Below are 9,147 nucleotides of genomic sequence, written 5' to 3' on the forward strand. Positions count from 1 at the left end.
AGATGAAAAAGGTCCTGGTGGATGGATGGTAGTGATAGTTGCACAACAGTATGATGTATTTAATGCCACTGAACTGTATGCCTAAAATGGTTTATGTTATGTATATTTTACCAAATTTTTTAAACTTAAAAATAAAGTATAGGCCAAATGCTATGGGAGCTCAGAGGAAACTTCTGAGAGGATTCTGATGCCAGTTACTGAGATAACATACATTTTTAATCTAGTATAGTGTATTAACTGAGATCATATGGGAGGGAGGGGTCGTTTTCATGAATTTAATAACACAATTGGTAAAACTAACAAGAGAAGAAAAATGCATTTCTCAAAGTGTTTCTCCTGTATAAAGGCGTTTGGAAGCTCTTCCTCAGCAGGCTTGGGCACTGATATGATTTGGTTGTGTCCCCACCCAAATCTCATCTTGAATTCCCACTTGTTGTGGAAGGGACCCAGTAGGAGGTGACTGAATTATGGAGGCAAGTCTTTCCTGTGCTGTTCTCGTGATAGCGAATAAGTCTCATGAGATCTGATGGTTTTATACAGAGGAGTTTCCCTGCACAAGCTCTCTCTTTGCCTGCTGCTGTGCATGTAAGACATGACTTGCTCCTCCTTGCCTTTCACCATGTTGGTGAGACCTCCTCAGCCATGTGGAACTATAAGTCCATTAAACCTGTTTCTTATGTGAATTGCCCAGTCTCGGGTATGTCTTTATCAGCAGCGTGAAAATGGACTTATACAGGCACCGTCTCTGAACAGCAGTCTCAAATTCTGACCTTGATTTTGAATCCCCCTGACTGCATGGACCACAGTTTCCATGTCAACCTGAGCACGACACCTACTATATATCCTGTGACTGTTCACTTCTAAAGAGATTTGCCAGGCAGAACAGAGCCACTCAAATTACATTTGCTGCTTCTGAATCACAGTATTTTCCCATTTTAAAAAAGCCAATTCCACATTATATTGTCAATTCCAATATGTGCTTAACCATGTGATGAGCTCAAGCATCCCAAGTGTTCCAGGAGGATGGAAAACATTCACCCTGCACTTATGGATGTGGCTATGAGCCAAAAGGAAAACACTGAGCCAGGAGTGCTCAAAGGAAGGTGGAGGTTCCCTTCCATGAGAACCATGCTTTGGTAGCGGGGGCAGTTGTTGTTATTTAAAATGATGTCCTTGGAGCTGGATAAATAATAAATGATTCTTTTGTAGTTCATAAGCATGATGATTGGGTTTTCACATGCATTTGTGAGATGTGCCTCCCTCCAATCTTGTTACCACATTGGCATATGACCCATCTGATGTGAAAATATATATTATTATTACAAATGTTGCTCTTACCCATTGCCTCTTTTTGCCTGCCACATTCTGGTCTCCTCTTTCACCCTGGCACATGAACTGGTTATTCCCCCCAAATGAGCACAGTACAATGGACCATGGGACTGAAAGTGCCCTGAATAAAGGAGTTCCCTGAACAGTGTGTGCCGTCAGCATAGCACAGCCCATCCTAGAATGAGTCTCGCAATGAGGGAGCAAAACACCGTGAGAACTGACTTGTTCCATCTGGTTACATCGTGTTCCAATGGTGGAGTTCCATTTTAGCTCCTTTTATGTTAAATGTTCATAAAATACAATAAAAACTTCTCCTCTGAGACAGTCTTTTTGAAAAACACAAAAGAAACCGTGGATTTACAACCTGATAATTCAATTTCTCTAGTCATGAAATCAATGTTATCACCTTTGCTGAACTGGAAGCTCATTTATTTTCTACCTTGATTTTAATACCTCTAGGATGAAATCCGAGCATTTACTGTGTCTCCAAGACCACCTTTTACATTGGAAAAATCTTTTATCAAACTAAAAATGTCTGAAGGTTTGTCTCCCCGCAGGTGAAATTCAGCTGTCTTTCTGTTGCGTTTTGTTTGGGTCACATGCACGTTTTTGGGGCAGCAACAATGAAAGCACTGAGCTGAGGGAGATGGGAAGGCAGCATGCTCCAAAGGGTCCAAGCTCCTGAGGCTTTGCACTCACTTGCCTGCTCTTAAATGATGCCCAAAGACTAGCTGATCTCTCAGTATTCCAAAAATTGCCAACGATCATATTTTTTTAAAGAGATGAGGTCTCATTGTGTTGCCCTAAGCTGGTCTCGAATTCCTGGCCTCAAGCCATCCTCCTGCCTCAGTGTCCTGAGTAGCTGGGATTACAGGCACAAGCCACCATGCCTAGATTACATTCATGTTTGATTTAATGACTGCTTTATCAGCCACATTTGTTACACCTCTCTTGGTGGGACAGCAGACTCTCCTGGAGATTTCTTGAAAATGTGTTTTTAAAGTAGGTGATCCTGCTTCAAAGGACAGATAAATGGATAAACAAAGTGTGGTATATCCATATAATATAATATTATTCAGCCTTAAAAAAGAAGACAGACACGGATGAATCTTAAAGGCATTATGCTAAGAGAAATAACTCAGACAAAAAGGGACGAACATAAGTCCCTAGAATAGTCAAATTCATAGCAACAGCATGTAGAATGGGGATTGTCCAGGCTGGGGGCATGAGGGAATGGGGAGTTATTGTTCAACGGGTACAGAGTTTCAGTTTAAGATACTGAAAAAGTTTGGAAGATAGATGGTGGTGATGGTTGCACAATAATGTCAACGTATACTCAATGCCACTGAATTGTACACTTTTAAATTGTTAAAATGGTAAATGTTATGTATATTTTCCATGATTAAAAAAATGTATTTTTTTAAAAGAGCCTACTGGGACTGTGTTGCAATTGCATTGTGTCTATGGTTCACCTACAGATAACTCATAACTTAACAATATCAAGGTCTAATTCGTGAACATGGTATATCTTTTATTTATTTAGGTCTTCCTTAATTTCTCTCAGCAAAATTTGTAGTTTTCAGTGTACAGGTATTACACATATTTTGTTAAATTTATCTCTAGGTGATTTATGCTTTTGTATGCTATTTCTTTTTCTTTTCTTTTCTTTTCTTTTTTTTGAAATGGAGTCTCACTCTGTCACCCATGATGGAGTGCAGTGGCGTGATCTCGGCTCACTGTAAGCTCTACCTCCCGGGTTCACACCATTCTCCTGCCTCAGCCTCCCAAGTAGCTGGGACTACAGGTGCCCGCCACCATGCCTGGCTAATTTTTGTGTTTTTAGTAGAGACGGGGTTTCACCGTGTTAGCCAGGATGGTCTCAATCTCCTGAACTTGTTATCCGCCCACCTCGGCCTCCCAAAATGCTGGGATTACAGGTGTGAGCCACCACACCCAGCCTTGTATGCTATTTCTAATATTCATTCATAGCATATAAAAACATGATAGATTTTAAAATAATGACCACATATCTTATGGCCTCAATAAATTCATTTGTTAGTTCTACTCATTTTTATTTCTTATAAATTCCTTAGGATTTTCTACATAGATCTGCCATCTGTGAATAAAGACATTATTTCATCCTTTCCAATCTGCATGTATTTTATTTCTTTTTATTGCATTATTTCCCCGACTAGGACCTCCAGCACAACATTGAATGCAAGTGGTACAAGCAGACATACTTCCTTTGCTCCCATTATAGGAGGAAATTATTGTCTTTCATCATTAAGGACAATGTTAGCTCTACATTTTTTGTGGCTGCCCTTTATTGGGATGAGGAGGTTTCCTTCCATTTCTAGTTTGTTGTAGGTCTGTTTTTCGTTTTCTATTTTTTAAACAAAAATTTAAAATTTAAACAAAATTAAAAATTTTCGATTTCTGTTGAATTCATATTCAACACATGAATGTGTGTTGAATTTTATCATATGCTTTTTCTGCATCTATGGATGATCATATGATTTTTCTTCTTTAATTGGCTAATATGAGGAATTACATTGGTTGAGTTTCAACGTTATACCAAACTTGCATTCCTGGAGTAAAACTCACGTGATTATAATGTATTTTTCTAAAAACTATATTGCTGTATTCATTTGTTCACAAAATATTTGCCAAATTTTTATTACGGTATCTATGTTCACGAAAGATATTGGTTTTGTAGTTATTGAAAATGTCTTTGTCTGGTTTTAGATTCAGGATAACGCTGGCTGGGAAACTTTCCCTCTACTTCCATTATCTAGAAAGGATTGAGAATTGATACCATTCTTCTTAAATGTCTAGTAGTATTGACCAGTGAAGCCATCTGGGACTGGAGTTTTCTTTGTGGGGAAGTTTATAACTATGAATTCAATGTATTTAATACATATAGAACTATTTCAAGTTATCTGTTTCATCTTGAGTAAGTTTAGGTAATTTGTGTCTTTCAAGGAATTTATTTTATCTAAGTTGTTGAATATATTAGTATAATGTCATTCATAATATTTTTAATCATTTTAAAGTCCATAGAATATATAACAATGTTCCCATGTTCATCCTTGATATCAGTAATTTCTGTCTCTTTTTTTTTTTTTTTTTTTTTCTTTTTTCTGGCTATGGTCTGGCTAGATCCATCTACTTAGAGGCTTATCCATTTTATTGGTCTTTTCAAAGAACCAATTTTTGGTTTCACTTATTTTCTCTGTTTCTCAGTTTTCGATTTCACTTATTTCTGTTTCTTTTGTTATTGTTCCTGTCATTTTATTATTGTTTCTTTTGTTATTTGTTATTGTTTCTTTCTGTGATGGTTAATTTTATGTGTCAACTTGACTGGGCATTGGGGTGTCCAGATATTTGGTCAATCACTATTCTGGCTGAGTCTGTATTTTTGGATAAAATTAACATTTGAATCCACAGACTGAGTAAAGCAGATTGCCCTCTCTAATGTGGGTGGGCCCCTCCAATCAGTTGAAGGTCTGAATAGAACAAAAACGCTGACCACTCTCCCAAGTAAGAGAATGATTTCTCCCTGATGGCCTTCGAACTAGGGTGTCAGCTTTTTCTTGCCTTTGGACACCAACTGAAACATCGGCTCTTCCTGGGTCTTGAGGCTGCCAGCCTTTGGACTGCAGCTACCCCATGAACTCTCCAGGGGCTCAGGCCGTCTGACTCAGACTGGAACTATGCTATTAGCCCTTCTGGGTCTCCAGCTTGGCAATTCGTCCTGCAGATCTTGGGAGTTGCCAGCTTCCATAATTGCATGACCCTATCTTATTGGTTCTGTTTCTCTGGAGACTTCTAATAAGACTTCCCTCTACTTGATTTGGTCTTAATTCAGTCTTCTTTTTCTAATGTCTTAGAGTGGAAATGTAAATTATTAATTTGAGAACTTTCTAACAAAAAGCATTTCATGCCATAAATTTCTCTCTAAGCACTGCTTTAGCTGTATCCCACCAATTTTTGATGTTTTCCATAAAAATATTTCCTGCTTGACCATATGATTTATTTTTGACCCATGCGTTATTTAGATGCATACTGTTTAATTTCCAAACATTTGAAGACTTTCAGTTTACTTTTGTTATGGTCAGAGTATATACTTTGTATGATTTCAGTCTTCTCAATATATGTGTGGATAATTCTCCCACCTTTTGTGCTTCCAGTTCTCAAAAGTACCTGTGGAATGTGCCAGAAATGCAACATCCTAAGATAAGATGGGGATGGCCAGAACAGCCCAGGCTCTGTTCCATTGCCCTCCCTAGAAACAGGACGTCCTTCAACACTTTAGCCCAGCATGCTATGTGATGCCTGGGGTATAAAGTCCTGAGTAGGCTGCTTTCCAGGGCCCCTCAGCTGAAGTGCAAAAGGGGTATGCACAGACAAGTGCATTTAGAAAAAATGTATTCTGCTAGTTATTGGGTGAAGTATTCATAAATGCCAGTGAGGTCAACTTGGTTGATAGTGTTGTTCAAGGCCTCTATTTATTTACTGGTTTCCCTGTCTACTTATACTATGAATGACTGAGGGAAGAGTGTTGAAATCTTCACCTATAACTGTACATTTGCTTATTTTTCCCTTCAGTCTTACCAATATTTGTTTCATATATTTTGAATCTCTCTTCTTAGGTGCATAAAAATTTAGAATTTTGTCTTCTTGATGAATTATTTGTCATTTCAAAATGTTCCTCTTTATCCCTGATAATATTCATTGTTCTGAAGTCTACTTTGTCTGATAGTAATATAGCTTTCTTTCAATTAGTATTAGCATAGTATACCTTTTCCTATCCTTTTACTTTTAACCTAATTGTGTCCTTATACTTAAAGTGGGTTCCTTGTAGACATCACATAACTGGGTCTGCCTTTACATTGGAGTGTTTAGAATATCTGTATTTAACATTCAATGTTGTTAAGATGGGTGGGTTTAAATCTATCTTGCCATTTGTTTTCTATTTGTCTTATCTGTTCTTTTGTTCCCCTTTTCCTTCTTTCCTGTTTTCTTTTGGATTGTTTCTAATAATCTCATTTCCTCTCCATTGTAACTTATTAGCCATACCTCTCTGCTTTATTTCAATATACACTCAATTTACAATATACACTCAACTTATCGTAATCTATCTACAAATAATGTTACACACCATTTCATGTACAGCATGAGAACCTTACAACATGATTCCACTTCCCCCTTCCAAAATCTGTGCTACATTGTCGACAGACAGCCTTGGCTGATTCAAGTGTGTGTAACTATGTCCATGCTTAGTATCCACACAATACAGCACCTTGCACACACGGCCCACCGTATATAGGGCAAAGTGAGAAAGAGTATGTCCCATGTCATTCATATGCATCATTATTTAGGAGAGATGCTGACTGCACTGTCATCAATCAGAACAGCCACCAATTAGCCTTATTCCTGGAACAGGGTGCTCCAAGGCCCCCAGCTGCTCCAGGCACTGGCTTTTCTTTATTTTTTTGTTGTTGGATCATGGTGGTGTCTAGGAGACGGACAAGAATTTCCAGGACAAAGCACGAAAGGGAAGGTGGGGCTTTGAACAAGTTATTTACCAGCAAGTTTAGAAGTATTTCAGTATTTTAATACTGGTTGATTCATGTGTGTACCAGCTATATATATATATATGCCCTAGAGGTAGGTAACATGAAGCATCTCGTATACAGACTTCTTTTTGAAGTCTTCACTGATTTGCTAATACTATTGTGTGAGAGAATTCTCTGAGGGCACAGTAAGATATCCAGGTTGGTCCATAAGCAAAACCAGACACAGGAGCCAGAGTAGAAAGAGCTCACACCTGTGTTACAAAGCACAGCAACAGTGGGCATTCAGTACCTGCCACATGTCAGACACCGCATGGGCCAGATCACATGAAGCCTGACAATCCTCTGAGGGTGTACAGTATGGAGAAGGCATGGAGAGACTAAGAGTCGGCCCAGGGTTACACAGCCTGTATTGTACCTGACTCATCATACTGCCCTCTTTGATCAGATATTCTGTCAGTATGAGAAGAATTTATTACATTATTTTAATTGTGTTGGCATTACCAAACAAAGCCCAGGCTCCTGCTTCATCTCTGTATTCCTGACGCTCCCTTAATGACCTTCCTCATTCTAGACTAGGAGTCACGGCTTGCAGCTGGAGGTACACGGGTTACTAAAGCTCCACTCTCACGGGAAATTAGCCTCATAAAGAGTACTCAAGTAACTCAAACCCAGATCCCTTCATTGGTGCCACAAGATGTGAAACTCCTAAGGCAGGACTCCCTGGAGCCTGCAGCCTTTCTTCATTTACCATTCTCCCAATGGAGTATGTAGCAACATTGTAAACTGGAAGTGCCCCCTGCTTTATAATACTCAAACAAAGGACTAAAAACTAGTTTAGGAATTTATATTCTATTTTAAGGCAGACTGTTTTTTCTTAGGTGGACTTACTTGTTTTTAGAATGGGGAAGTGACTTGGCTTATTCAATAAAGATGAATCTAGCTCAGCTGAGTTCCTTACATCTAGCAAATCTTATTTTTTCTTTCCTGAAGGGAGCTCTAGAAATTACTGGTCCCAGTCCAAATATACAAAAGCTATGAGCACTTTCTGTAACACCAAAACCTCCCAAATTTGTGACCACAGCAGGAAGCACAATCACTAATATAGTGTGGTTTAAAAGAGCATTAGTTTATAATTAACACACCTGCAGGATCAATTACAGCAAATGAAAAAGCAAGCTACATAAGTGTCTTGTAAACAAACTCAAGCAATATAAGTGGGTTTTATTTTTTTATACTTAGAATGCAACAAAGCTTTGCACAAGAACCCTTAGACATTCATGAGCTCACTAAAAAGAAACAGAAAATGTCCTCAGAAGACCGGGAGGAAGACCTATGAACAGGTTTATAGAATTAATATCTGTACTATAGCATACACAGGTAATTAGAAAATATTTCTCAATGCATTTAAAATATTTTATCTCAAATTTACCACTTGACAATGAATTTTCACTGAAGGGTTTGATTTGAGATTATCCAGTTAGCTGTACTCAAAAGTGGCAAATACTTTAAGATCATTGATATAATTTAAAATTCTAAGTGCTGAGTTCAGTTTCTTATTGAATATAACCAGTGCCCTGGGCTCTGCATGGCAGTTGACTTGTCAGTATTGCAATTAAAGTGACCAGGCACAGTGGCTCACACTTGTAATCCCAGCACTTTAGGAGGCTGACTGAGGCCAGGAGCTTGAGACCGGCTGGGGAACATAGTGAGATCCTGTCTCTACAAAAAAATTTAAAAACATATACTTTTTAGACAGGTGTGGTAGCTCGCGCCTGATGCCTGGTGGCTCCCAGCATTTTGGGAAGCTGAGGACGGGAGAATCATCTGAGCCCAGGAGTTCAAGACCAGCCTAGGCAACATAGCAAGACTCCATCTCTAAAAAAACCAAAAAATTAGCCAGGTGTAGTGGTGCACACCTATAGTTCCAGCTACACGGTGGGCCAGGGCAAGAGGATCGCCTGAGCCTATGAGTTTGAGGCTGCAGTGAACTATGGACTGCACCAATGTACTCCAGCCAGTAGATTAGAAATGTTTGTGAGAAGGTACCTTAATGGATGGGCAAGATGGCCAGCAGCTATAGTAATTATTCATAGCAGCACTCTGGAAATAAAAACTAGATTTTATGTGACAGGGCAGTGAAAATGCTTTTGTCAAAATTTGAAATTACATATTAACAACTATGAGGTTGCAGGCACAGGGGTCACACTGATGAAGGTACAAACCCTGCCCTCAAGTGGCT

The 9,147-nt window shown here is 38.8% G+C and overlaps 1 non-coding gene across 1 annotated transcript; it reads left to right on the top strand.

The window, feature by feature from the left end:
- Positions 1–1,197: 1,197 nt before the first annotated feature.
- LOC112427667 (small nucleolar RNA U13) lies at positions 1,198–1,301 on the top strand. The gene has a single exon (XR_003019365.1). It is a non-coding gene; the product is annotated as a small nucleolar RNA U13 (small nucleolar RNA).
- The last annotated feature ends 7,846 nt before the right edge of the window (positions 1,302–9,147 follow it).

The sequence above is a fragment of the Macaca nemestrina genome, chromosome 5 (genome assembly GCF_043159975.1).
Source record: "Macaca nemestrina isolate mMacNem1 chromosome 5, mMacNem.hap1, whole genome shotgun sequence".
Taxonomy (NCBI): Eukaryota; Metazoa; Chordata; class Mammalia; order Primates; family Cercopithecidae; genus Macaca; species Macaca nemestrina.